The sequence below is a fragment of the Lithobates pipiens genome, unplaced genomic scaffold, assembly GCF_037356315.1.
Source record: "Lithobates pipiens isolate NorthernLeopardFrog02 unplaced genomic scaffold, aLitPip1_a1.2 Scaffold_22, whole genome shotgun sequence".
Lineage (NCBI taxonomy): Eukaryota > Metazoa > Chordata > Amphibia > Anura > Ranidae > Lithobates > Lithobates pipiens.
This window is the reverse complement of record NW_027507784.1, coordinates 123,230,654-123,256,614: the sequence shown is the minus strand read 5'-3', so window position 1 is coordinate 123,256,614 and position 25,961 is coordinate 123,230,654. Positions and strand designations below refer to the sequence as shown.

General features: G+C 41.8%; 1 protein-coding gene across 3 annotated transcripts in view; it reads right to left on the bottom strand.

Moving 5' to 3' along the window:
* The window catches only part of HDAC4 (histone deacetylase 4), a 406,345-nt gene that overhangs the window by 175,736 nt on the left and 204,648 nt on the right, over positions 1 to 25,961 (bottom strand). The window lies entirely within an intron of this gene.

The following is a 25,961-nucleotide window of genomic DNA, read 5'->3' as shown; positions in this document are numbered from 1 at the left end:
CATAAGAGGAGGAGGTAGAAATGAAGAAAGCTGCTATGGGAAAATCTGTTCATTCAGACCTTGTCTAGTAAGCACAAGCCATGAGCCTTTTATTCGGATTCTACATGCAAGGGTCAGTGGAGCATTAGAGCAATCCTTCCAAAATTCTGCCAAATACACCTTCATTAAAGCAATCTCATAAACTAGTCTTTATGGTCAACAGAAAACACATACAGGTCCCAAAGCACAAGGTATAAATCATTCGGGTTGTATGCATGAATGAAAAGCAGATACACAGACAGGCCTAAATATGTGTGTGTGGTGGGGTTATAGGTCAATCATAAAATTTGGGATTAAAAAATAACACCAATATAAAGCAAAGCAGGATTGTCTTTTTAAATGCAACCTGTTGCAATCCTAAAACCAACTGAAAACCTTTATTCCCTAAAACTGCAAAGAGAGAGCAAGTGCAAGTCTATGACTGGGCCCAATCACAAGAACTGCTCACTCCTTATGCAGCAGATATCTGAATTCAATATTTGTTAATAGCCAGAAAAATGAATTGCACTAAGGCAGTAGGGATTTGAAAGTCATGTGAAAAGTTACATTAAAAAGGAAAACACTGCAATATTTGGACTCATACACACAGGCATATACAACGCTGCATTTACAGGCATACAGCACATATTTTTATGTCTATATGAAGTTCTATGTTAGCCTATGTGACCATGCACATCAATATTTAAGCAGAGTTTATAAAGAGACATAAAAAAATAAAATAATGCTCTATGTTCAGAGAGGAGCTTCTGAGCATAAATTTACACATAAAGCATGTGTAACTTAAACAAACGTGCGTATGAACGTAAATGTATTCCAGTGGCCAGAATAAAATATTGTGTAAAAATAAGTGCATCGCTAATAAATTGTCTCAGCATTCACTGAGGCTAAAAATTTGTGCCAAGTTTTCACTGTATGTGAACCACTTGGGTGGTGAGAAAACCAAAATGAACAAATGTACCGTAATTACAAACACATTAATTACAATATGCAAGTGTTAAATGCTGAAAGCACAAACATAAAAGGACATTTTTCACTCAATGTAATGTCTAAATGACAAAACTAATGAGTAAGACGATCAAATGAAACCAATAAAACAAGTGAAGAGTATAACGTTGAAGTAAATGTTCTAAAGTGATTCAAAGTTCATCAAGGAATAAGCAAAACATCATTGTGACTTGAAGTGAAGGTTGTGCAAAGAAATTGCAGATGTATGATGATCCACCACCAATAAGTAAAAGGCTTACCAAAACGATTGAACTCAAACAGGTGTACGCCTAATGAGTCAAGCAAACTTGTGGTGTGATACACCAGGGGAATACAGCCTCAGCAAATACGACCTCCGGTTTGGGGATAAACTCCAGGGATCCCTCCCAATGACACTCCAAATGGGTAGCCCGCAATGGGGGGTTTATATAAAAGGAGGAGCCAGATGAATAATTTCTCCCGTATGGTATGGTTAGGTTATGGTAATCACCTTTTCAAAGGTGTGGCCGGAGTAGGCAATGGCATTTACAGCAGCTAAGCGCAGTGGGGATCAGGGGAATGCAGAGGGTGTTTGAGGTAGTACACCATTTCAGTATCAAAAGGTGAACTTATTCTTTAGGTAACAGGTCTTACAGGTCTTGTCTGTCCCCTAGCCTGTGACTGAAAGGAGATTTTGTGATGTATTTAGTTTGTGTCTGTCAGATCTGCCTGGAATTTAGCTCTAAGGCAATGTTAATGTGTCAGCTCCTGCAGGCAGTAATCTTGTGATGTCATAAATCTACTTCCTGGTTGGATGTCTGCTGCAGAAGTAGACTTCTTTCACTTTGTTTTTTCAAAGAAATCAGAAATAGTACTCATACAAGTTAAGACACATGTCGTACAAAATTGCAAATATGTCATCTTAGACCAAGCAGAAATAGGAGACAATGCACGATAAACTCACTCCCAGAAACATTAAACAGGCAGTAGTGGATGTTTAATCACCAGAGAAGTAGGTTTAGTAGTAGATACTACTAATAGTAGGTCTACTAGCAGTATAAGTGTGAAAAGCAAGAGGGATTTTCAAAGTAATGTCTCAAAAGGACACTTGGGAAGGCAAACATATTTGAACTTCAAGGATCTTTATCCAACAGTTATTTTGTAAGTAAGGGGTTACTATAGCTTCCTTCCCACAGTTACCTGTGAGAGAAGGGCTTGTCTGAGAAAATAGTAGGAGGAAGGAGAAAGTGGAAAAAGAGCAAAAAAGTAGAAACAGAAAGAACAAAAGCAGAAACAGGGGGAAAGAAGAGAGAACGAGTAGGAAAAAGGAAGAATATCCCAGAGGCCCACCTAATAGTGATAAACTCAGCAACACATAAGCTAAAATTCCATAGCTATAGTTAGCTGTGATGGTGGAAAATGGTTGAGCCAAGCCTGCCAAGTGTGCAAAAATGTATTGTATGCACTAAGAACCGACGTGAGTTTCTGATTCATGAGAGAGCTGTGTGGCTCTTTACCGCGTCAAAAGGTGAGGGTTTGTGACTGACTGCCTCGCTATGGTCTGCTTCATAGCCAAAAAGATGTGGGTAATAAACGTACGCGCTTGATGACCAACGTTTCCTTTTGGTTTGTATAGAATTGCTTGCCAGGGATTGTTATGCAAGTTTACATGGAGGACCATACTGACCATAGCATATACCCGTAGCCACAGCTGCTTAAACGATGGGGCACGTCCACCAAATGTGCTTAATATTTTCCAGGTCTGAGCTGCCCTGAAAGCAGGAAATGAGGGTGGGGGGGGGGGGGCACTTTGCAATTCTAGCAAGACTGCAGCAATCCCGGGGAAATGACTGAGGAAAAATCTCTAGAGCCAACACAATACTTGACAATTTAAAAACAGAGAGCTTGCCTTGTTTTGTTCCAGTCCTCAAAAGAGTGGTATCAAAATCACACTCCCATCTCGAGCAGTATGTTGGCATTTGTACATTTGTATTGCTGCATATGAGTAAAGCAAAGAAATTAGGCCCTAGATTCAAAAGCTTTCATGGTCAAGGCCAGTCATGGTTTTTAGTTAAGCATTTCATTACATGGTAAATTTGAAGATAATAGAAACTGAGTCTGATATATTGTGGTTGTCCTTGAGCTGTTGAAAAGAGTGAATGCCTCACATGTTTAGAAGAGAACAAATTATAGTGAGGACCTAGCTGCACCATCAGGAATAGCTCTAGAACAGGGATATGCAATTAGTGGACCTCCAGCTGTTGCAAAACTAAGGATTCCATCATGCCTCTGCCTCTGGGTATCATGCTTGTGGCTGTCAGTCTTTCTACGCATCATGGACCTTGTAGTTCTGCAATAGCTCGAGGTCTGCTAGTTGCATATCCCTGCTCTAGAAGATGTGGGTACAACAGGTGGGCTGGATACTTAGAGTCCCAGACTGCTAATGTGTAAGTTAGGGGAATAATGAGGTGGGAACCCAGGGCATGGAGGACAGGGGAATAAGGTCGATACCTAGCACGTCTATGAAGGTTCGCAGAAACGCTACTTTACCCACATGTAGTTGAGATAATGCTGCTTTGCAGCAATAGATATTGGGGATCCCTAGGCCTCCCCTACTCTTAGACTTGTACAACAAGGGTCTATTCAACCTAGGCCTTGTGGAGCTCCAGATGAACTTAAAGATGAGACGCTGTGTAGGGAGCAAAGAACATAGGATGGAACAAACAGGTATAAGAGCTTAGGGAGGAACTTAACTGCATGCATGCAGGTGATCCAAGAGATGAGATGTGACACTAGCCCTAGGCGACCAAGTAGTTAAGGGATTTAAGATGGGGGGGGGGGGAGTTTGCTTCGTATAAGTGGCAAGAGGAGGCAAGATTAACACCCAAGTATGGAATCAAAGTGGACCACAGAAATTGCAATTTGGCCTGTATGAAGATATATGTGGCTTCTGATAAGGGCACATTTAATGCATGCAATTTAGTCTGGTTTACATGAAGACCCAAATGAGACATTAATCCTTGTAAGAGAGAAAACACGTTGTGTAAAGTGGTGTGAGGGGAGTGACATACAGTAAAATGTTGCCTGCAAACATAGCGCATTTTTGCCATATACGCAAAGCAGGGGGGAACAGCGGAACACAGAGCAAAGAACATAGTGTAGTGTCAACAATAAAAAGGTTAAAAAAAAAAAAACAATTGGCAGACAACCATAAGAAAGCTGCTGAGAAGATGAGAATAGGGCGGCTAAGGAGTTCTTGGTACTTTTGCGTCACTACATTTTCTTTGTTTAGCTGTATTTTGATTGGCATATCCTCAGGTCAATGTGTGTTTGTAAGACTTTGGTCTCACCGAGTAGAGTGCCGTATGCCTTTTTTGACATCCAGCAATTTGTTGTTGGTTTTATGTGGCTTGCCCACAAAGTTCACTCATGCTATGTTTACACTAGACCTTTTATGCGCCTCTTAGGGTGCCACAGCAATTATGAACACATGGGGTGACAAGAGGCACCCATCGCGTGCCTCTATAGATTGGAAATGAGTGTATGCCATAGCTGAAATACCTGACCGATACAGAAGGCACGTTTTATTAAGAGCCGATCCATGCTACGAGGGGGCCTCTCAGATCTCTGAATTAGAGCAGTATGAAAGCGTGTCAAATGCTTTACTGAGGTCCAAAGGGAGCAACATCATCTGTTGTGACTGTTGCTTTGAGTGAGAAGGATTGGCCGATGGATGTTGTCAGCTTCCTGTCGAAGGGAGAATGCACACTTGGCCTTTATGGATTAGCTTATGCAAGATCTTATTCAAGCGTTTTGCAAGAAACCTGGCCAGCATTTTTAGGTCTTCATTTAGTAGACCCAGAATTGGGAGTCCTTGTCAGGCTTAGAAAGCAAAACAATAGTGGCCCTTAACAAATTTGAGGCCCTCCCTATTCCTAAAGCCTCGTACACACAAAATGAGAATATCGGACGAATGAGTGTCGAATATATAAAATGAAAAGGTTATTAAACTTACGAAAATTCTCATACAACAGAATACAACTTTGGAAGTGATGCAATGTGTTGTATTGTATTATTTTGTTTCCAAGCAGGTGTGTTCTTGCTGTTCTTTTTTTGTTTTTACAAACCAATACTGTACCGATTAAAATAAAAAACGTTTGTGTTTATCCCATCGATTAATTCTGAATTAATTGTCGCAATCGTAGGGTCACTTTGAAAGCAGCGTTTTTGGTCCCATTTTCTGATCATGTGTACTATGCTAAGGCTGTTGAACATAGTTATTAGATGTGGGGTAATATCAGGGAGTTTTTTTTTTTTTTTTTTTTTTAATAGAGGCTGTTTACAAGGCTTTAAAGCCATCTAGGGGAGTTGGCATAAGGAGACTTCAGAGCTATTGTGGGAAAGATAAAACCAGGAAGTATGCATGAAGGCTAAAATATAGCACCTCTAGGATACCCTTTACACAAAGCAAAGACCGACCATGTATAGACCAGAGTGCCACTAACTACTATAGTATATGCAGCAGTGTTTTAACTTTAAAGGATATATTTATGTTTAGAGAGACTCTGTCCTCATACTATTGATATCCACAACAATCTTCTTATAAAATTATGTTAAAGTTATAGGTTACATAACCTTGTTTCGAGCATTTAAACTCCTTACATTTAAAAAGATAATATATTGAAACGTCTGAGACTTCTGTCGGGTGCCGCCATTTTGGATGAGATATCAACAGCCACAGAACGACTCAAAGTGGTCACTAAAATGAAACGCTGTAGTATGCCTCATTTATTTATATTTGAGGGTCTCTGAATAACCTTTCATTTACTGGATGACAGGACCAAGAGGCTGATAGTAGGAGCTTGCACACAGCAGAACTCTGAATAATGGCAACAGTGACACCTTCATATTACAATAAGCTCCTACTTTGTTTATATGTGTGTGCACCAAATCTGCTCTTACTACTGAGTACACAGATAATAAATCATTAATCTTTCCTGAAATCCTAGCATTTGCTAACAAATAGGTGTGCAAGATCCCGGTGTGTGTGTACATAGCAGCAGAGGAAGGGGTAGGAATTGACACTTCCAGGAAGTGTTCAGCTTCAAAACCAAGGTTCACAAGTCCGCAGGATTTTTTGTATTCACAATCCCCTTCTCTGGTGCTTGGTTTAAAAAAATAAAATAAAAAAAAAAACAAACAAAAAAAAAAACACCTATTGGGTATAGTGCTACCTGCAAGAATAGGAAGATAGGTACAATTAAAAAAAAAAACCCACACACCATGAAATAACCTCAGTAAAATAACAGAACAATACAAAAACAAAACATTTAAAAACTATTGTGTAGGACAGCTCCACTTTAGATCATCACCTACTGGGACAACACAAAGTATTGCCACGACAGGGTGGGCAAAAAAATAAAATAAGAAATCAGGAGAAACAAAAAATACAATGCAGACAGACTGCCGCTTGCAAACCTTATGTCCAAAACTGATATCAGGCAATGCTGCCACATCCATCTTGTAAAATATACGGTGCATCAAAAAAGTAGAATCCCTTGTGAATGGCTAATATGTAACGGCCTACTTGCACATTTGGATAAGCGGTTTGAGGGACCCAACACTTCAGCCATAGCAATGTGCAAATATCCATAGCCAAAGGTCTATAGACCAAAAATCCTGAATCCAGTTCCCTATCACAAATATAATTCAAGCCCTGTACCAGCTGCAAGGCTAAATCCATATAAAACATGTGAAACATGTTTCTCTACTAGACCCTTGCTTAAGGGTTTTGCCCACACGGTTAATTGAAACATGCCATTGTTAAAACCAGATGCATTAAGCATTCTATGACCATGAACATAGATCTAGTGACAACTTCTACCTTCCTGTCTTGTAAGATCTGCAATATCATTGCCGACTAAGTTTAATAAAGTCCGGTCATGTTGGTTGGATAACACCTCAACTACAACACCAGATTCCTAAAAGTCCACATGGCATTATCTTAAGTGATGTGGGTATCCAAATGGGTATAGATTTTCATTAATAGTTTTATCTTGTGCTTGAGCCTTACACCACCATTATTTTTTTTTTTAGCTTGTCATTTTTTTTTCACTTGTACACTACTGCTTTCCTCATACCTTGCTATCTTTTTAGGGCAGAAGCCCCTGCTTGGGCTACACTAAGTAACTCTGCCCATACTTTATGTCTTTTTCATTGTCTTTTTTTTTTTTTTTTTTTTTTTTTAAGAAGTATAAACATCTTTTTTTTATTTTAACTTAAATAAAAAAAAAAAAAACTCTTTACAATCACTTTAAAAGATTGTGTCATCACTGTCTTGGCTTCAAGAACATTGGAATTCCTAATAATGTATTTCATTGGCTGCCCACCAACAGACCAGTGCCTACAAAAGATGCAACTAGTTCAAGCCCTGCCTGCAATATTTTGGAAGAATGAATGAGTTTTGCTGCACAGATTCTGATATCCTTTGAAATATTCAAATGGTCAGAAATTTAGGAGAACAAGAATACCCTATTTCCTTGACATCACAAAGGTAACCCGAAATGGGGAGAAATATCACACAGGTCTTCAAGCTTTCAAATGATGGTCAGATCACTAGCTTTCCAACACACTCAGAGATCTGTTTACATCTAGCCAGGCTCAGAACAAAAAAAAAATATTGCTTCAAATGCAAGCTATTTTTGCAAAAGGAAAGGGATATTAATAGGTACAAAGCCAACCATGAATACTAACATAACAAAGAAAATGCATTTAATGATGACCACTAAAAACAGGACACAAGCCAAAACCACCTGTCTGCTAGTGAAACTGCCTCCTGTCAGCTTCTATCCTCAGTGGGAAGTAATAAACACTCATTTTCTGAAGGCAGTAATCTCTGCATCTCTGGCGGAAGCTCCTACACACTGCTGCTCAGTCAGGGCTATTTATAGAGTTCCCCACAGACTGGACATCACGTGCACCGTGATGGCATTTTAATAAGCCTTGCATCAAAATACAACCTGCTTTGTAATGCAAAAAGAAGCTTTTCATATATAGGACACAGCTGGCATGCAATAAGATGTGAGAGCAAGCTAATGCATAAATGCTACAAAGCAATGGCCAAAAATAAAACTGTAGATTTCTACTTATATCTAAACCATGTGTGTCAAAAAAATCACGTGAAATCTTTATATATATATATATATATATATATATATTTATATTACACACACACATATATTTTTTATTTATTTATTTTTTGCTAAAGAGCACACAAAGCCGTGCTCTGTTCAAGGACAGGCTGTTGCTTTGCTTTGAAACGGATACATTACAGTGGCAAAGAGCACAACAGATGATGTAACCATAGGCAGAAACTGCACACATCTGCTGAGCTGAATATTCACAAATGTCTGTCCATTTGTTAGAAGAGAATAAAGATGTAAACAATAGCCTTAGATGGGTTTAAGAGAAACTTCTCGTATATTAAAAGGAAATCTGTAGTCACTATACACACTTTCATTTTATATGGACAGAAATGAAATAGAAATACAAACAATAGTTATTTTGACAATAATTTAATCAATTTGACTTTAATCAAAGTCCTGGATTCCCTACACACTTTGAGGTTTCTCCTCTATGGAATGTTTTGGTTAGAGGACTACACATCCCAAGGTACCATGCTAGCTGCAGGCAGTGATCCCTGTACTGCCTCCTGAAACTTCCTCTCAGCACCTCTGTAGTTCAGAAGGCAGGCTCTCTGAAATTCAGGAGCCACCATGTGCATATGGTATAGTTTGTGTTAGTATCATTGTTTGAACACTAGCTTGGAAGGCCAGATGTGTAGCTCAATACTCTCTGGACCTTAATGTGGGAGACATTCAAAAGGAAATGTTGCTCACACCAGGCATGTCTGTCACAAACTAAAAAGTGACCTACTGTTGTCATTGAGCTGTCATTTTACAGTGTGTGCCTATGGAAAATTTACTAAAGGACATGATTAACAATATTTTTGGATCTTTTTGTGTATGTGCCCTAAAAATATACAGGGAAAGCTGGAACTGCTGACAAACAGTCTGGCTTCTTGGTTGGGCTCATCACATGTTGCAGACTGATAGGAGGGTGTGAATCATACTGCAGGGCTCAAGCAAAATTCTGTTTGTAAACAAGCTTTGTTGCACCCCTACAACCTTAAAAAGAAAATTCTCTATACATAACTTTTTATTCAGGTTTCTTTGGTCCAGTGATGTCTTATTCATCATCATCTTCCTCCAGCGGTGGATTGATCATAAAAAAGTAGCATCAGGCAATGATGGAAGTCCTGGGCAAGGGGTGGTGCCATACTTTCCTGGACTCACAGAAAGTGGGTATAATGGCATGCATCACTAAACCTGGCAGGGACCTGGTGGTTGGTTGTCAGGTGAGTCTGTGGAGGACAGAGCTGGAGAGGAGCTAGGTAGAACATATGGAGCTGCTTTTTATTTTTATGGGCTGCTGGTGGATCCATTTGCTTGTTTTTCACTCAAGTTGGAATTGAGCATCAACATATTTCATGCCATTCCTTGAAATATGGACAAGAACCCACAATATAGGTTTCCCCGTCACCTCTAGGAAATGATGCCCAGCACCCTGGAGTTTCAGAGAAACAAACATGCTGCTTGAATGTGACAGAAGACAAATGACAACTAATTACTAGAGGACCGTTAATCTCTACCTGAGACATAACAGGATATGAGAAAACAGGCTCAATTCACAAAGCTTTCTTTCCATTGTTTGACCATTTTCTTCTTAATATTGCACCTTGCACTGCTTCCATCTCTAAAGGCTCAGTTCACAAAGGTGCATGACATACTTTAATTTAGAATGCTCGGAAAGTAGTGGTGTTTTTACTACTACAGGTGCTTTTAACAATTCAGCTAACACTGTGATATTGTAAGACAGTTATGATAAAATCAATGTAAAAAACTCAGTTCACAAAGATTACCACACAGGTTATCACACCTTGAAATAATCACTTTAGACTAATGATATATGCATGTTGCAATAGGTGTCTATGGATAGGTAGGAAAAGGAGCCATTTAAGGTCGTGCTGTAATAATATGTATGTAATAATATTAAAGAGGAATAAAATAATGATGCATGACAAAATAGTACATTAATGGAAATGTATTGGCTGTACAGACACAACTGCACAACTGACTTTTAAAGGTATGTAGGAACAGAAACCGACACAAGAGCATTGTGCATCCAGGTCTGACATAGTGTAAGCCTAGCTATAGTAGGAACCTAGCCTTAGTAAATTGAGCAATGTTCCACCTCAATTTCAATGCCACGCAATACTGAAAGCAATGGTTATTTTGGGGGATGCATACAGACCATTAAAGTGGTTGTAAACCCTTTACAACCACTTTTTGCTACAAGTAAAGCCTATAATAAGGCTTACCTGGATATCTCCTAAGCCTGCACAGTTTAGGAGATATCCCCTGTATCTGCATATGCCGACGCTTCAGTTAGACTGTGCCGTTATCGGCGGCTCCCATGCGAATGTGCGGGAGTGACGTCATCGATGTGCCGGAGCCCGCGATACCTGGAAGTAACTCCGTGAGCATTGTCGCAGGCCGCATCGGTGAATGAGGACTGCTGCAGGGGCTTTGATCTAAGGTAAGTAATACATAATGAGCTACAACCAGTTTACAATCACTTTAAAACTCATTTTCATCATCACATAAAAAGTAGAGACCCGCTTAAAACAAATGCCAAAGTAAGCAAATGGCAAATCTGGAAATTCTTTAAAATCAAAGAAGTGAAAAGGGAAAGGGTTAAAGGATAAGGCGGCAAAATGAATGTCCTGTACATAGGAATAGGATGTCAGTGAATCCTGCCTAATCATAACATTCAGAACTCGTTTCATTGATGCCATCTTGAAAAATGTCTAAAAGAAGAACAAAAAATTCACTATGTTCATTATTGGCTATTCATGCCTTTTATTTAAGATACGTTAAATGCTGTAATTGAGCAGCTGGGCACATTATTCAAGAAATAAAAAAACTCCACAGCAGATCTCATTGGATGCCTGATACTGTAACACAGACTGTAGACAAAACTAAATCTAAAAAGTAACCTGAACAAAAAAACTTACCTTCACATAAAACCTAAACTTAATGTCCCTAGGAAAAAATAAAATAAAAAGGTGATGCTCATGGTGACCAGTTAAAGGACAAGTTCACCTTTTGCATCATGTTACGCCTGTACTTTGGATGTAACATGGTGCAAATGCCTCCCCTCCTCCCTCACACTGCCCCCCCCCCCCCCGACAGATTTGTAGTTCTCAATATACTAGGAGTGCAGTAATCAGGGCACTTTATTTCTCCCTCCAGATCAAATGAAAGCCCTTACAGAGGTATGGGCAGAGGGAGCTAGACGAAGGAGCCTGACACTGCACCCACAATCCCCTGATCACAGGTGTAATGCTTTGCAGGCTCCTGCGGAAAAAAATGCACTTAATTTTCTTGCAAACGTGTGCATTTTTTTTTTTTTATTTAAAAAGCTGACCCTAGCCTTTAAAATAGAAGCATGGGTTTCTTTTTTTTTTTTTTGCAGATTCATACTTACCTAGGTGGATGCAGCATCAGTCCGATGCTGCATCTGTCCCTGGGCGCCTCTGCACTGAAAACCAAGCAATTGAACACCATCGATCACTCAGTTTTCAGAGCTTCGTAAGTGGAGAGCAGTAGACTGTCGATCACAGCTCTCTGCTCACATCCCTCCACGCTCATTGGAGCGCTGAGCTGTGGAGGGGTGGGGAGCAGCCATCTCAACGAGCTTTGGCTGGACTTCTTTAAGTTTCAGCTTCCATTCTCTGGGGAAATAAAAAAAATTATATTCCATTTATTTATTTATTTTTTTGGTTCTTTCTGTTTACGGTATACATTGGAGGCTGGTGTTATCCATACAATGATCTGCAGGAGTTTAAATTACTGATAGACTTTTCAAGATCTAATAGTGTTATATGAAAATAAGCAGATTTCATTTGGATTTACATATAAAAAATCTTAAAGGTCTGAACTGGAAAAACATTTACATGCCACTGCCGAAATGGTAATAGTTGCATACATGCTCCAACTTTAAATAGAGGAGGTGCATCTTTTTATAGCATAAACCCAATTATTAACCTGTAGTTTTAAAATATAGAAGTTTCAATAGTTTAGGAGGGAAGAGTGATCATTAGTATTTTAATAGTATTGTATTTTAAATAAACCACTTGGCTAAGTAATAATAAAAAATGTTTGGATGTTAAACTAGAATACTTTGCATTGGAAGGGTTCTGTAGTAAAGGAGGTGATGGGCATCTGAAGGCCTGCCGTTGGCATATGGATGGATGTTCTGGACACAGATCTCAAGCATCCAATTCTTGGGAGCCCTCTTTAGTTTGTTTATTGACAATTAAAGGGATTGTAAAGTGAATTTTTTTTTTTTTTTTTTTTTTTAAATAAACATGTTATACTTACCTCCACTGTGTAGCTCGTTTTGCACAGAGTGGCCCCAAACCTGCTCTTCTGGGGTCCCTCGGCGGCTGTCTCGGCTTCCTCCTGCAGGTGCTTCTCACGTTCATGCGAGCTCCCTCGCATGGTGAGAAGCATCTGCGGGCGCGCTCCCGTGATACAGCCGGTGGCTATAGCCGCTTGCTGTATCACACGGCCCCGCCCCCCGGCGCTCCGTGTCAGTGGATGTGATTGACAGCAGCGCGAGCCAATGGCTGTGCTGCTTTCCATCCATCCACTCCAGCCAAATTAGCGGCCAGGCTGAATGGTGGAAAGGACATCGGGGGACGAGCGCGCCACAATGAAGCAGAACAGTGTGAAAGGGGCTTAAAGTCCAGCTTTCAAAAACTTAGCAGGCAGCACCTTTTTTGCAGAAGAGACAATGCGGAGACCTCAGGAGAGGTCATCTAGAAGAACATTCCTGATGGTTCAAAGGGTGGTTTCTCTCGGGGGAGACTCAAGTTGAGATCATAAGGAAGCACAGGATGTTGCAAGGGGAGTCTGCAACGGGGTGCTGCAAGGTGGGGCCTGACTAGAGAAACACCTTAAGTGCTTAAAGCAGAGTTCTGGCCAAGACCAGATTGTAAAAAAGGACAGAATGTGAGCACACAAAGAAATCTCTGGAATTAAAGTGCCTGTGTTCACACCAGGCAACGAAAGATTTCCAGGTGCGATAGTAGATCTTTCCGGAAGAGGCTTTACTAGATTTTAGAAAAGGTAGGAATGGCACTCAGAGACCCCTCTGTCTCTGAAAGTAGAATTCCCGCCTAACGCTATGTTTAAAAATGTTCCCTCCCCCCTTCCTGCTACCTAAGCTGCCTAACTTAAAAAGAAAAAAGATGGCTATACTAAGTTTTTAGGCCACTCCAGTCCAATCACGAGCCGCAGCTCTGGCTTCCACATATCATTCAGCAGCTGCTGCAGGGGAAGGAAGTGTGGCAATACTGACTTGGACATGGGAGACTACAAGTAACATCACTGCTCCTGGAATTCCCAGGTGTTGAGCTCTCCCGCTTCTCCCTTACAGTTGCATATCAATGACATGGGATCATGTGATTGGACTGGAGTAGACTAGAAATGGGTAAGTATACACATCTTTTTTACACAGTTTAGGCAGAATGAGTAGCAGGAGGGGGAGGGGACATTTTTAAACAGTTCATGTTAGGCAGGAATTCCATTTTAGGACCGGAGCTTCAACAGCCACACTGTTAAAGTTAGAGATTGGGAAGCAGAATGAAAAAGAGGGCCCTGAGATAGCAGGTCTGACCTGCTTGAAATGAGGCCAGGGATTGTCTTCTAGTATGAGTGTCTGTGTTCTAGGTTCTTCTGGGCCAGTTTGGTGCAATGAATCCTCCTGGCCACAAACACAGGTAGTTTACGGTTGAATTTGGAGGCCAAGATTCCGCATCCAGGGTCCCCCATTTCTGACATATCAGGTGGAAGATGTCTGGATGAAGGGCCCATTTCTTTTGATGCAGGCAGTGGTGGCTGAGGTAATACATACACTTTCCTGCTGTTCACTCCTGGGATTTTGACTGCAGAAACCACTGGACAGCGAATCTCCATCCCTGGGATTATCTAGGTTACTTACCTCTAAGACTACATAAATCCTGGTGCCACCTTGATGAGTGATGTAGGCTAAGCCTTGATTGTGTGTCCTTCCAGAAGAGGAGGTCTAGTGTCGCAGACCCATCTTTACTGCTCTGAGCTCCAGTATGTCAATGGGGGATTGGCTTCCACTGGTGACAAAGTTAAGTTCTCTGAACTATGAGGGACTGGAACCCCCCCCCCCCCCCCCCCCAAGTCTTAAAGACTGGCATCTGTTTTAACTTTCCAGTGTTAAGGAAGGGAAGATTTCCTTACTGTTAAGGCTGAAGTGGAGGTGTCCAAGTTAGCATTTCCTTGCTTTGCCGGTGTCTTGTCTAATAACGTCCTCCATCGGATAGTGTCTGCTGTGTACTGCGCATGCGCAGTACACAGCAACACAGATTCCGAAAATTGCCGAGGATGAACGGCGCCTGAGTCCAGGTTCTATCCCCACTATCCAAGTGGACATAGAGTAGGAATAAAAAAAAAAAGCCGAGCGCAGCGAGGCCGAGCCCGAAGCTTGGCGAGCGAAGCTCGCCCGCGAGGGGCCCTTTAATACTCACAACCCTATGTCCGCTTGGATGGTGGGGCTACCACCTCCACTCACGGCGCAGGCGCCGTTCAGCTTCGGAAATATTCCGACGCTTCGTCTGCTCCGTACTGCGCATGCGCAGTACGGGGCGGACGCTATATGATGGCCGGACACTATACGGCAGAACACCGGAAAGGAACATAGGCATGTAGAGAGAAGGAGCGGGCTTGTTCCAGCTCAACAAGATTTTGCGCTAGAGAGGTTTCAAATGAAACTGACTGAATGGTATGAAGGCCTAGAAATTTAATGGAATGTCATTGTGGAAAGTCTCTGACCTTAAGCACTTGAATACTGGGTGCTTTCACCCTCTTCTTGCCCAGGCCAATTTTCAGCTGTCGCACTTTGAATGGCAATTGCACGGTCATGCAACACTGTAACCATGAAATTTTTAACATTAACAGAGCTTTCTTTGGGTGGTGTTTAATCACCACTGGATTTTTGTATCTTTTGCTAAATGAACACCAAAACATTTTTGGGGAAAAAAAAAAAAAAAAAAAACACCCACGTTTTTCTTTGTTTTAGGTTATAAAATTTTGAAAATTATTATTTATATATATATATATATATAAATTATATATATATATATATTATATATATATATATATATATATATATATATATATATATATATATATATATATATATATATATATATAATATTTTAGATATTTAATAATTTTTTTTTATAGAGAGAGATACAGCTCTGCTCATAAGTTTATTTTTCTTTTTTTTTTTATATAAATTCTTTTTATTCGTTTTAAAAGAAAAAGTACAGAACATAGCCTCGGGGCATTCCCCGGCTCACACAATACAACACAACAGGTAAGGCAGAACACCTACAAAACTATCCGCCTAACCCAAAGAACATACAACAAAACCCCATAGCTTGCTGCTAAAATTGACAGGAGCAATGTAAATCTCAGTAATTAACATTAAGCGTAATGATGCACTATAGGCAGTCTACCAACAGAGATCTACAAGTGGGCGTCAATCGGATACTCAGGCATCCCAAACCCTACCCTAGAGAGAGCTTACCAGAGGAGTTGTCTACTGGATAGATTAGGTTGATAACCCAACAGGGCTGTCCCGCTCCCTAATCGTTGTCTCAGACTCCAACCAGATATTCCAAACCTTCTGAAACTTCTGAGGGCAACCCCGGATGGAATATGCTTCTTTGTACAGTGGTATTGCAAGGTTAACTAATGATTTCCATGCACTCAGGGTGAGGGTCGCTGTAGGGGCCCTCCACCGAAGCACAACAAGTTTCCTTGCATAGTAGAGTAGCAGCCCCAGCAATGTGCGGACTGCCCGCGAGGGAACCAAAGCATCCACCAACCCAAGCAGACATATCTCCGCCGTCTGAGGTATAGGGATCGTTGTCAGCTCAGTAATAAAAGAGTATGCTTGACCAATAACGTTGAACCACGGGGCAAGCCCAAATCATATGAATGTACCCCGCCAAATCCGCTCCACAGCGCCAGCACTGTGGCGAAGAGTCAGGGCAAATCCTATGAAGTCTACATGGGGTGTAATAAAATTTATGCAGTATTTTAAATTGAATTAGCCGATCTCTTGAGGAAATCAAATGTCTAAAGGGGGAGTCCCAAATGTCCTCCCAGTCCTCCCCATCCAATCCCGGCAGCTCCTCCACCCAGAATTCCCTACGTTTTTCCAATCCACTATGAACCGAGGGCTGCAAAGCCTTGTAGATCATGGACAGTGGTTTAAGCAGCGACTCCTGACGTAGAAGCGTCTCCATACTAGACTGGTATAAGGTCAGGGGCGAACCACCAAACTGAGTCCCAAACGCATGACGAAGCTGCAGGAATCGGAAGAAGTACACATTGGGTAAATTAAACCTAGATTTAAGCTGGTCAAATGTCAGCAATGCACCATTCTCACAAACGTGGTGTAGACACCGAACGCCCCTTGACGCCCACACAATCGGATCCGGAATAGAGTAGAATTCAGGTAGGGAGGGATTGAGCCACAATGGAGTATTAGGAGAGAGCACCCGGGGCCCAGTCAGCCGGTGGCCACACACCCCAGACCACGCCCTCAGCACCATCCTCATCGAGATTGTGAGAGGATGCGGAGCTCGGGGGCCCCTAAATAAAACGTTCCGCAGTGCTTCGAATGAGCCCACAATGGAGGCCTCCAAGGCAACAGCTGCGTTGGTGGCATCCGAGGTAAGCCAGCCGTGGGCATGCGTGAGCATCGCTGCTATAAAGTAGAGAAAAAAATTAGGGCACGCTAGGCCCCCCTGCGTCCAAGGTCTCTGTAATATGGACAAGCGGAATCGGGGAGGCGTGGCGCCCCACAAGAAACTGGAAATGTGTGAGTCCAGTCGCCGAAAAATAATTTTGGGTATCCACGTTGGAGAATGGCGCATTACATATAGGAGAGGGGGAAGCAATTTCATTTTAATTAAATTAATTCGACCTATTAACGTAAGGGGGAGGTTGGCCCACACTTTGAGCCTATTCTGTGTGGTTTGTAGGATGGGAAGAAGATTAAGTTTACAAAAATCCTGTACCCTGGGAGAAATGATGACACCAAGATACTTAATTTGCCCCGCCCACTGTAGCGGAAGGGAGGGGTCAGCCAGCCTCCCAGCATCTGGGTCCACTGGCAGGATCTGGGACTTGTCCCAGTTAACCCTCAGGCCCGACACATCCGCAAAGCGCAATAAAAGCTCCAACGCCGCCCGGAGGGACGGGCCAGGATCCCGGAGGAAGAGAATAATATCATCAGCGTACAGTGCAATCTTTTCCTCCAAGGATCCCACCCGCACCCCCTGAACGTCGTCCGAGGATCGCAGCGCAACCGCTAAGGGCTCCACCATCAAGGAAAAAAGGGCCGGGGACAGAGGGCACCCCTGCCGGGTACCCCTCTCCACCGGAAACGGAGAGGACAGCACACCTCCCAGTTTAATTTGTGCATTTGGTTTCCGGTATAACATTCGAATCCACTTCCTATAGACGGGGCCAAAGCCATATAATCTGAGTACCTCCTCCATGTAGGCCCAGGACACTGAGTCAAATGCCTTTTCAAGGTCTAAGGCCACGAGAACCCTGGTGTCCTGGTCCGTAGAAGGGATTTGCAAATGAGTGAAAACTCTACGGATATTGACATCCGTTGACTTCCCTGGCATGAAACCGGTCTGGTCCATGTTCACTAAAAACGGGAGGATTCCCATCAGCCTGGTGGCTAACACTTTTGTCAGTATCTTCAAGTCATAATTGAGAAGGGATATAGGACGGTATGCCGAACAATAGGAGGCATCCTTCCCCGGCTTATGTACCAGAACTATGTGGGCCTGTGTCATCGAGTCAGGTAGAGATCCGGTCTCCAAACAAAGGGCATATAATTTATGGAGTCGTGGGACTAAATCAGCCATGTACATTTTGTACCAGTCACCCGGAAGTCCATCAGGGCCCGGCGTCTTATTAGGAGGTAGGGAGCGGAATTGCTGCCTCTATTTCAATGATTGAAATGTCTGCTTCTAGTAAGGCCACGTCTTCCCCTGTCAAACCAGTCAGTGAGATACCCTGAAGAAATGAGAGGTGCTCAGGGGACAACTGCTCAGTGGTGGATCCATACAATGAGGAAAAATACATTTGAAATTCATTAAGGATGTCAGCTGGGTTAGAAGTCACACCCCCTGTCGCAGTATGTATCATGGGTACAACCGTTTGAAATTTGGGGTCAGCCACCAGACCGGCCAAAAGCCTCCCATTCTTGTCCCCGGATTCAAATATCCTGGCTCTAAGTGACCACTCCGAGGAGGTCGTCTTATCAGAGAGGTGTAGAGACAGCTCTCTCCGGGCCCGTGCCAGGGAGGAATATGCCCCAGGAGAAGGATCCGACGCAAACTTCCCCTCTGCCACACACACAGTGGACTCCAGATCCTTAGTCTCTGAGGCACAGTCCACCCTGGCAGCCTTTATGGCCGATATGTAATCCCCTCGTATAGTTGCCTTGAAGGCATCCCAAGCGATCTGTGGGGTGGACACATAATCATTACAGTCCCAATATTGAGCAATCTTCCCTCGCATATTCTCCTCCACCCTCTCATCTCGCAGCCAGCGAGTCGCTAGTCTCCAGCCACCCCTGCCCTCCCCCCCCCCCCAAGCTGCAGAATGACCTCCAGAGGGGAATGATCTGAGATTCCCGCCGGCAAGTATGCTGCCGAGGCTATATATGGAAGCATAGCCGGAGAGCAAAAGGCCAGGTCTATTCTGGAGCCCGAGCGGTGGACCGCAGACAGGTGGGAGAAGCGCCTATCCTGTGGATTCTTCCATCTCCAAACCTCCGTGAGCTGCAGGGCCGTAGCCCATTGCTCCAAATCCGTATCCGGAAGTCTGGTTGGATTGGAAGTATCCAGAGTCCTATCCAGAATACCATTAAAATCATAAGTTTATTTTTCAGAGAATATGAATGATAATAAATGGCTTCAGCCAAACACTAACCGTGAGTGAAAAAAGTTTGTGTTATCAACTGTGTTTACTCTTTTTAAAATCATAAAATAAACTACCCAAATTATCCAGATCAAAAGATAACATACCCCAGTTCTTAATACCATGTATTGCCCCCTTTAACACCAATGACAGCTTGAAGTCTTTTGTGGTATTTGTGGATGAGGCTCTTTATCTTCTCAGATGGTAAAACTGCACGTTTGAGATCCCCCCAGAGTGGCTCAATGATATTGAGGTCAGGAGGTCAGAGATGGCCACTCCAGAACCTTCACTTTATTCTGCTGTAGCCAATGACAGGTCAACTTGGCCTTGTGTTTTGGATCATTGTCATGTTGGAATGTACAAGTACATCCCATGCGCAGCTTTCTGGCTGATGAAAATGCAAATGTAATTTTTGATAACATACTGCATTCATCTTGCCATCAATTTTGGCCAAATTGCCTGTGCCTTTGTAGTACACATCCCCAAAACATCAGCGATCCACCTCCATGTTTTGCAATAGAAAAGGTGTACTTTCATCATAGGCCTCGTTAGAGCTGCATGATTCTGGCCAAAGTGAGAATAACAATTTTTTTTGCTTAGAATAAAAAGGTCACGATTTTTGCAACGTAAAATCTTTCACATACAAAATAAAAATGTTCTAACTCTACTGGTTAGTGTTTTTTTTTTTAAATAAAGTAATTTTTTCCCAAAAAATTGCATTTGAAACACCGTAAATACAGTGCGATATAAAATATTGCAACAACCGCCATTTTATTCTCTACACATTATATATATATATATATATATATATATATATATATATATATATATATATATATATATATATATATATATATATATATATCCTAGAGAATAAAATTTGCTATACAAATGCAGGGATTCCTGTGTAAATGACACTGGCAGTGAAGGGGTTAACCAGGGGTGGCAGTGTAGGGGTTAAGTGTTCCTAGGGGCGTGTTACTAACTGTGGGGGGCTGGGCTTTGTTTTAGTGAACACTGATCTCTGCTCCAATCACATGGAGCAGAGATCAGCGTCACTTGTTGCTAGGCAGAACAGGGAGATGCTGTTTACAATGGAGTCTCCTCGTTCAGCCGCCCCGTGAGACGATCTCGGGTACGCCCGCAGCGAGCAAGTTCGCGGGACTCGCGACTGGACTCACGGGGGTCCCGACCGGCATCGGAGCGGTGGCAGGGCGGCATTTAAAATTGGACTTACCTGTATGCCAATATGCCTGCCCGTGCCATTCTGCCGACGTACATTGGCGTGCGCCGGTCGGGAAGTGGTTTAATAATGTTTGGGGTTCCAAGTAATTTTCTAGCAAAAAAAAAAAATGATTTTTAACTTGGAAACCAACAAAATGTCAGAAAAAGGTTTAGGCCTCTTTCACACTGACGTCCCGTTCAGGCCCGCCTGTCAGTTTTTCAGGCGGACCTGAACGGGTGCTCCATAGAGCTCTATGGAGCGTCGGATGTCAGCGGTGACATGTCCGCTGACATCCGACCCGCTCCGATCCAAAAAAGTGTAACAGAGGAAAAAGCTATTTTTCCATCCGTCTGCGGATCGGATCGGGTGACGACGAACACTGCGGTCCGTCGTCATCCGATCTCCCATAGGGGAGAGCGGCGCTGTGACAGGTCCGTCCCTGCGCAGTGTGCAGAGACGGAGCTGTCATCTCCCTGCTCAGCGGGGATCGGCGGAGTGATCCCCGCTAAGCAAACGGATATCCACGGGGCGGATCAGAACTGATCCGCCCCGTGTGAAAGGACCCTTAGTGTTTAAGTGGTTACATTTTCCTCATTTACACAGAAGTCTATTCCTTTGACAAATTGTTACAATGTTTATACTTAGTTCCACTGCTAAAGAATGTTGTGATTCTTGGCAGACTGCACATTTTTTTCTTCCTTTCTTTTAAGAGCTGTGGCTTCAAAAGAGCAGAGAGAATTCTTTGCATAGCAAAAATCGTGAAACACTTGTCAAGATCGCAACGGGGAATAATTGCGATAACAATTCTTGACGATTAATCGTGCAGATCTAGGCCTTGTTCACTGCTCGCCAAATGTAGCATTTACGGTTGTGGCCAAAAAGCTCAATTTTAGTCTCATCACTCCAAATGACTTTGTGCCAGAAAATTTGAGGCTGGTCTCTGTGCTGTTTGGCATATAGTAAGCAGGAAACTTTGTGGCATTTGCATAGGAATGGCTTTCTTCTGGCGACTTGACCATGCAGCCCATCTTTCTTCCAAGCGCCTCCTTATTGTGCATCTTGAAACAGCCACACCCCATGTTTTCAGAGAGTCTTGTATTTCACCTGAAGTTATTTGTGGGTTTTTGTTTGCATCCCGAACCATTTTTCTAGGAGTCGTGGCTGAAATTTTAGTTGGTATACCTGACCATAGTTTGGTTTCAACAGAACACCTAATTTTCCACTTCTTGATTAGAGTTTGAACACTGCTGATTGGCATTCTCAATTCCTTGGATATCTTTTTATATCCCTTTCCTGTTTTATACAGTTCAACTACCTTTTCCCACAGACCCTTTGACAAATCTTTTGCTTTCCCCATGACTGAGAATCCAGAAACATAAGTGCAGCAGATGTAAGGGTCTGTCAGGAGTCCAGGAACTCATTGACCTTTTATACACACACAGACAAATTACAAGCAAACCGATCACAGGTGAGGACGGTTACCTTTAATAGCGATTTAAACCCCTTTGTGTCAACTTGTGTGCATATCAGGCCAAAATCACCAGGGTATGTCAACTTTTGATCAGGGTCATTTGGGTAGTATGTTGTCATTATGATTTAAAAGGAGTAAACACAGTTGATTGATAATAAATGGCTTCAGCCAAACACTAACCATGAGTAAAAAACATTTGCGTGTTATCATTCACATTTAGAGGTCGACCGATATATCGGCCGGCCGATATTTGCCGTTTAAATAATCGGCATCGGCCGATTCTGCTGATAAAAAGCCGATTCTACAGGGGGACTTTGAAATGACTTCTGTAAGAAGTCAGTGTGAGTTGCTGATTTGTCATAGCAACACTTTCCTCCTCTCTGGGCAGACTGCCAAGAAAAGAACTAAATGTTACAATGTTTACACTGAATGAATGAAGTCATCTCTGTGTAGAAGTTCTCAGTTTAACCATTTAAATACTTTTCTTACACTTGTTGCTTACAAGTAAAAATCCTGTATTTTCTGCCAGAAAATCACTTAGACCCCCAAAAATTATATATATTTTTTTTTAGCAGAGATCCTAGGGAATAAAATAGCGGTTGTTGCAATATTTTATGTCACACGGCATTTGCACAGAGGTCTTTCAAATGCATTTTTTTGGGAAAAAAATACACCATTTAAAAAATAAAAATAAAATAAAAACAGTAAAGTTAGTCCATTTTTTTTTTTTTTTTTGTCCAAAAGTTTTGACTACCCGTTTTTATTTAATATATAGGTTTTTTTTTTTTTTTTTTAATCTAGATCATACATACAATTAAACTGATTGGAGGTTTGTTTTGTTAAATTTTCTGTATCACTAATGAAGGCTGCTTTCACACTGGAGCGGGCAGGCGTTGATGGTAAAACGCAAGTTTTAGCGGCGCTTTACCATCATTTTAGCGGTGCTATTTGGCTGCTAGTGGGGCACATATAACCCAGCTAGCGGCCAAGGAAGAGGTTAAATGCGCCCATGAAGCACCGCTTCGGCAGTGGTGCCCATTCATATCAATGGGCAGGAGTGGTGGAGGAGCGGTATACACCACTCCAAACGTGCTGCTTGCAGGACTTTTTTTTAAGATCCTGCCAGCGCATCGCCTCAGTGTGAAAGCACTCTGTCTTTCACACAGACTGCAGGGGAGCCATTTTGCAGGCACTTTACAGGCGCTATTTTTAGCCCAAAAGCGCCTTAAAAAACACCCCAGTGGGAAAGGTGTGTTAGATCAAGGGGGATTAAAAATAAATAAATAAAATAAAATCGGCCTAACATATCGGCCCAAAAAAATCGGCATTATATATCAGCTATCGGCCACCATGATTTCTAAATATCGGCATCGGCCAGAGAAAAACCCATATCGGTCGACCTCTATTCACATTCTCTGAAAAACAGCTAAGAAATCATAAAATTCTGCCAGGGTATGTTACATGGGGGGTTATTTATTAAAGGAAAATCCACTTTGCACTGCAAGTGCACTTGGAAGTAAAGTCGCTGTAGATCCGAGGGGGACATGTGAGGAAAATAAACAGCATATTAGCTTGCACATGATTGGATGATAAAATCAGCAGAGCTTCCACTCATGTTAGATTTAGCCCTGAAAATTTTGAGCAACTGCACTTCAATCTGCATTTTCAGCGCACTTTCAAGTGCACTTGCAGTACAAGGTGGATTTGCCTTTCGTAAATAACGCCCATAGTTAGATAGTAGGGGAGGTTGTGTGTGTGATTATCTGTCAGTATTACCTTGTATATCGAGGTCGTTCAGGTGCTTATCTAATAGTTTTTTGAAACTATCAATGCTCCCAGCTGATACCACCGCCTGTAGGGGTGTTCACTATAAAGGGAATTCCACAACCTTGCCGCTCTTACAGTAAAGAACCCTCTACGTAGTTTAAGGTTAAACCTCCTTTTTTCAAATTTTAATGAATGGCCACATGCCTTGTTATACTCCCTTCCATGAAAAAGTTTTATCCCTATTGTGGGGTCACCAGTAAGGTATTTGTAAATTGAAATCATATATCCTCTCTCAAGTGTCTCTTCTCTAGAGAGAAGTTGTTCAGTGCTCGAAACCTTTCCTCATAACTAACATCCTTCAGACCCTTTCTTAGCTTTGTTGCCCTTCTTTGTACTCACTCCATTTCCAGTACATTCTTCCTGAGGACTGGTGCCCAGAACTGGACAGCATACTCTAGGTGCGGCCGGACCAGAGTCTTGTAGAGTGGGAGAATTATTTTATCTCTATCAAAATTGATCACAGTCTTGATCCATTGATGGCCTAGCTAATTTCTTAAGGTCCGAAAATATCCCCCCAAATGACCCCTTCTAATGTATTTAGTAAGATGCATGACAAGTTTTTTGAAGTTTTTTTTTTTTTTTTTTTTTTTACATACTGTCACCAGTGCAGTACAGAGTCATCATCTAACTGGTGTGGTGACAATCAGGGACACCGACTGGTGACTGCAAGATAAAAAATATAAATATTTAAATTCTTTATTTTACATTTTACATTTTTTTCTATTGCCACCAGTTACTCTATATGTAAGCAACAATAATAAGGAAGCCAACCAAAGTACTAAAATCACCAAGAAAACCACTTTTTCTCACTTGAATACTAACACTACTGAAAAGAAATACTATATACTAGCTGTAAACCATGTTCTATGTTGAAAGCAAATTCCTGACCATCATTCTGATCTGATGACCTCAGAACTTTCCAGGTCACCAAGTTTTCTGGCATACTTGTACCAGTCGAGTGACTCTAAAGCCTGGTACACTGGGTTGGACGAAAAAATTATCGCTTTGGTCAGTGCCACTGTACTAATGATCCAACAGGAGTCGGTCAGCTGCTGGTTTTCCAGCATGCTTGTCTGACATAAGCCGGCCAAACGACTGGCTTCTGTTGAACCGGCTAACGTATGCACGGTCCGAAAGTCAGACAGTTTTTATTGAACCTGCCAATGTCTCCCAACATTCGGCCCATGTGTATTAGGTATTAAGATAGCCATACACTAGTAGATTTTCGGACAAAAGCGCACATCCTACATACAATGACTTGATCATTGTTGTTGAAAGTACACCTAAATTCTGTTTACTTTTAACGGTCAGATTTGCAGTGAATGCAATTTCATGAAGAAACACATTCATTGACAGAAAGTCATTCATTTTTCACCCTGCTCCTTTGAATCTTCTCATCACTGCAGTCGAAAATGAAAGTCTATTGGACAATTTGACCCCATTAACAATCTGAAAATCAAAAAATGTTCCTGAAATTAATGGTTTCAAATTCTTTTAGTGTGTGGCTAGCTTAAAACGGTATAAAAAAACAAAAATCCTACATACTGCAGCTTACCAATCAGATGTGGTTGCTGCATTCGTTTTTATTTTTATTTTTTTCCCCTCGTCACCAGGTGATCTGGTGAGTAATACACCTCCTGCATAAGGGCCTGTTCATGCCACATGCAGTGCAGTGCTTTTTTGTTTTTTCCTTGTGTTTTTGAAGCAGAAAAGGCAAATGTAAAGTAGGTTATATGGGTTCCAATGGCTCAGTTCACACCAGTACAGTGCGCTCCAGTGTACTGGTGCACGGTAACAAAATAAAAAATACATTAAAAACATATCCGACCCAAGTACAGTGAAGAGAAAAAAAAAATCTTCAGGAACGCAAAAAAAAAAAGCCGTTAAAGAACACGCATGCAGAAACATATCCGGAAGGACGTTTTTGTGGTGTGAACTTCAGCTCACATTTATAAGCAGCTCCAGCAACCTTTTTTATTCCCTTTTAGGATAAAGGTTTTACATAAATAAGTAAAGGCTGATCATTGTAAATACTCCTGCAAGTGGTAAATGGTTTATCTCATCCCTGTAGACCCATATATCTGCAGTTTTGATAAAGACTTACTGGCTGGATCTCTAAATGAAATTAGAAGTGAATAAATAAATAAATAAAATGCAGCCATCACATTTAAAGTGGAAGTAAACTTCCATCACCAGCTTTTACTTATAGTTAAGTCTCTAATAAGGCTTACCTATAGGTAGTGCAAATCTCTCCTAAATG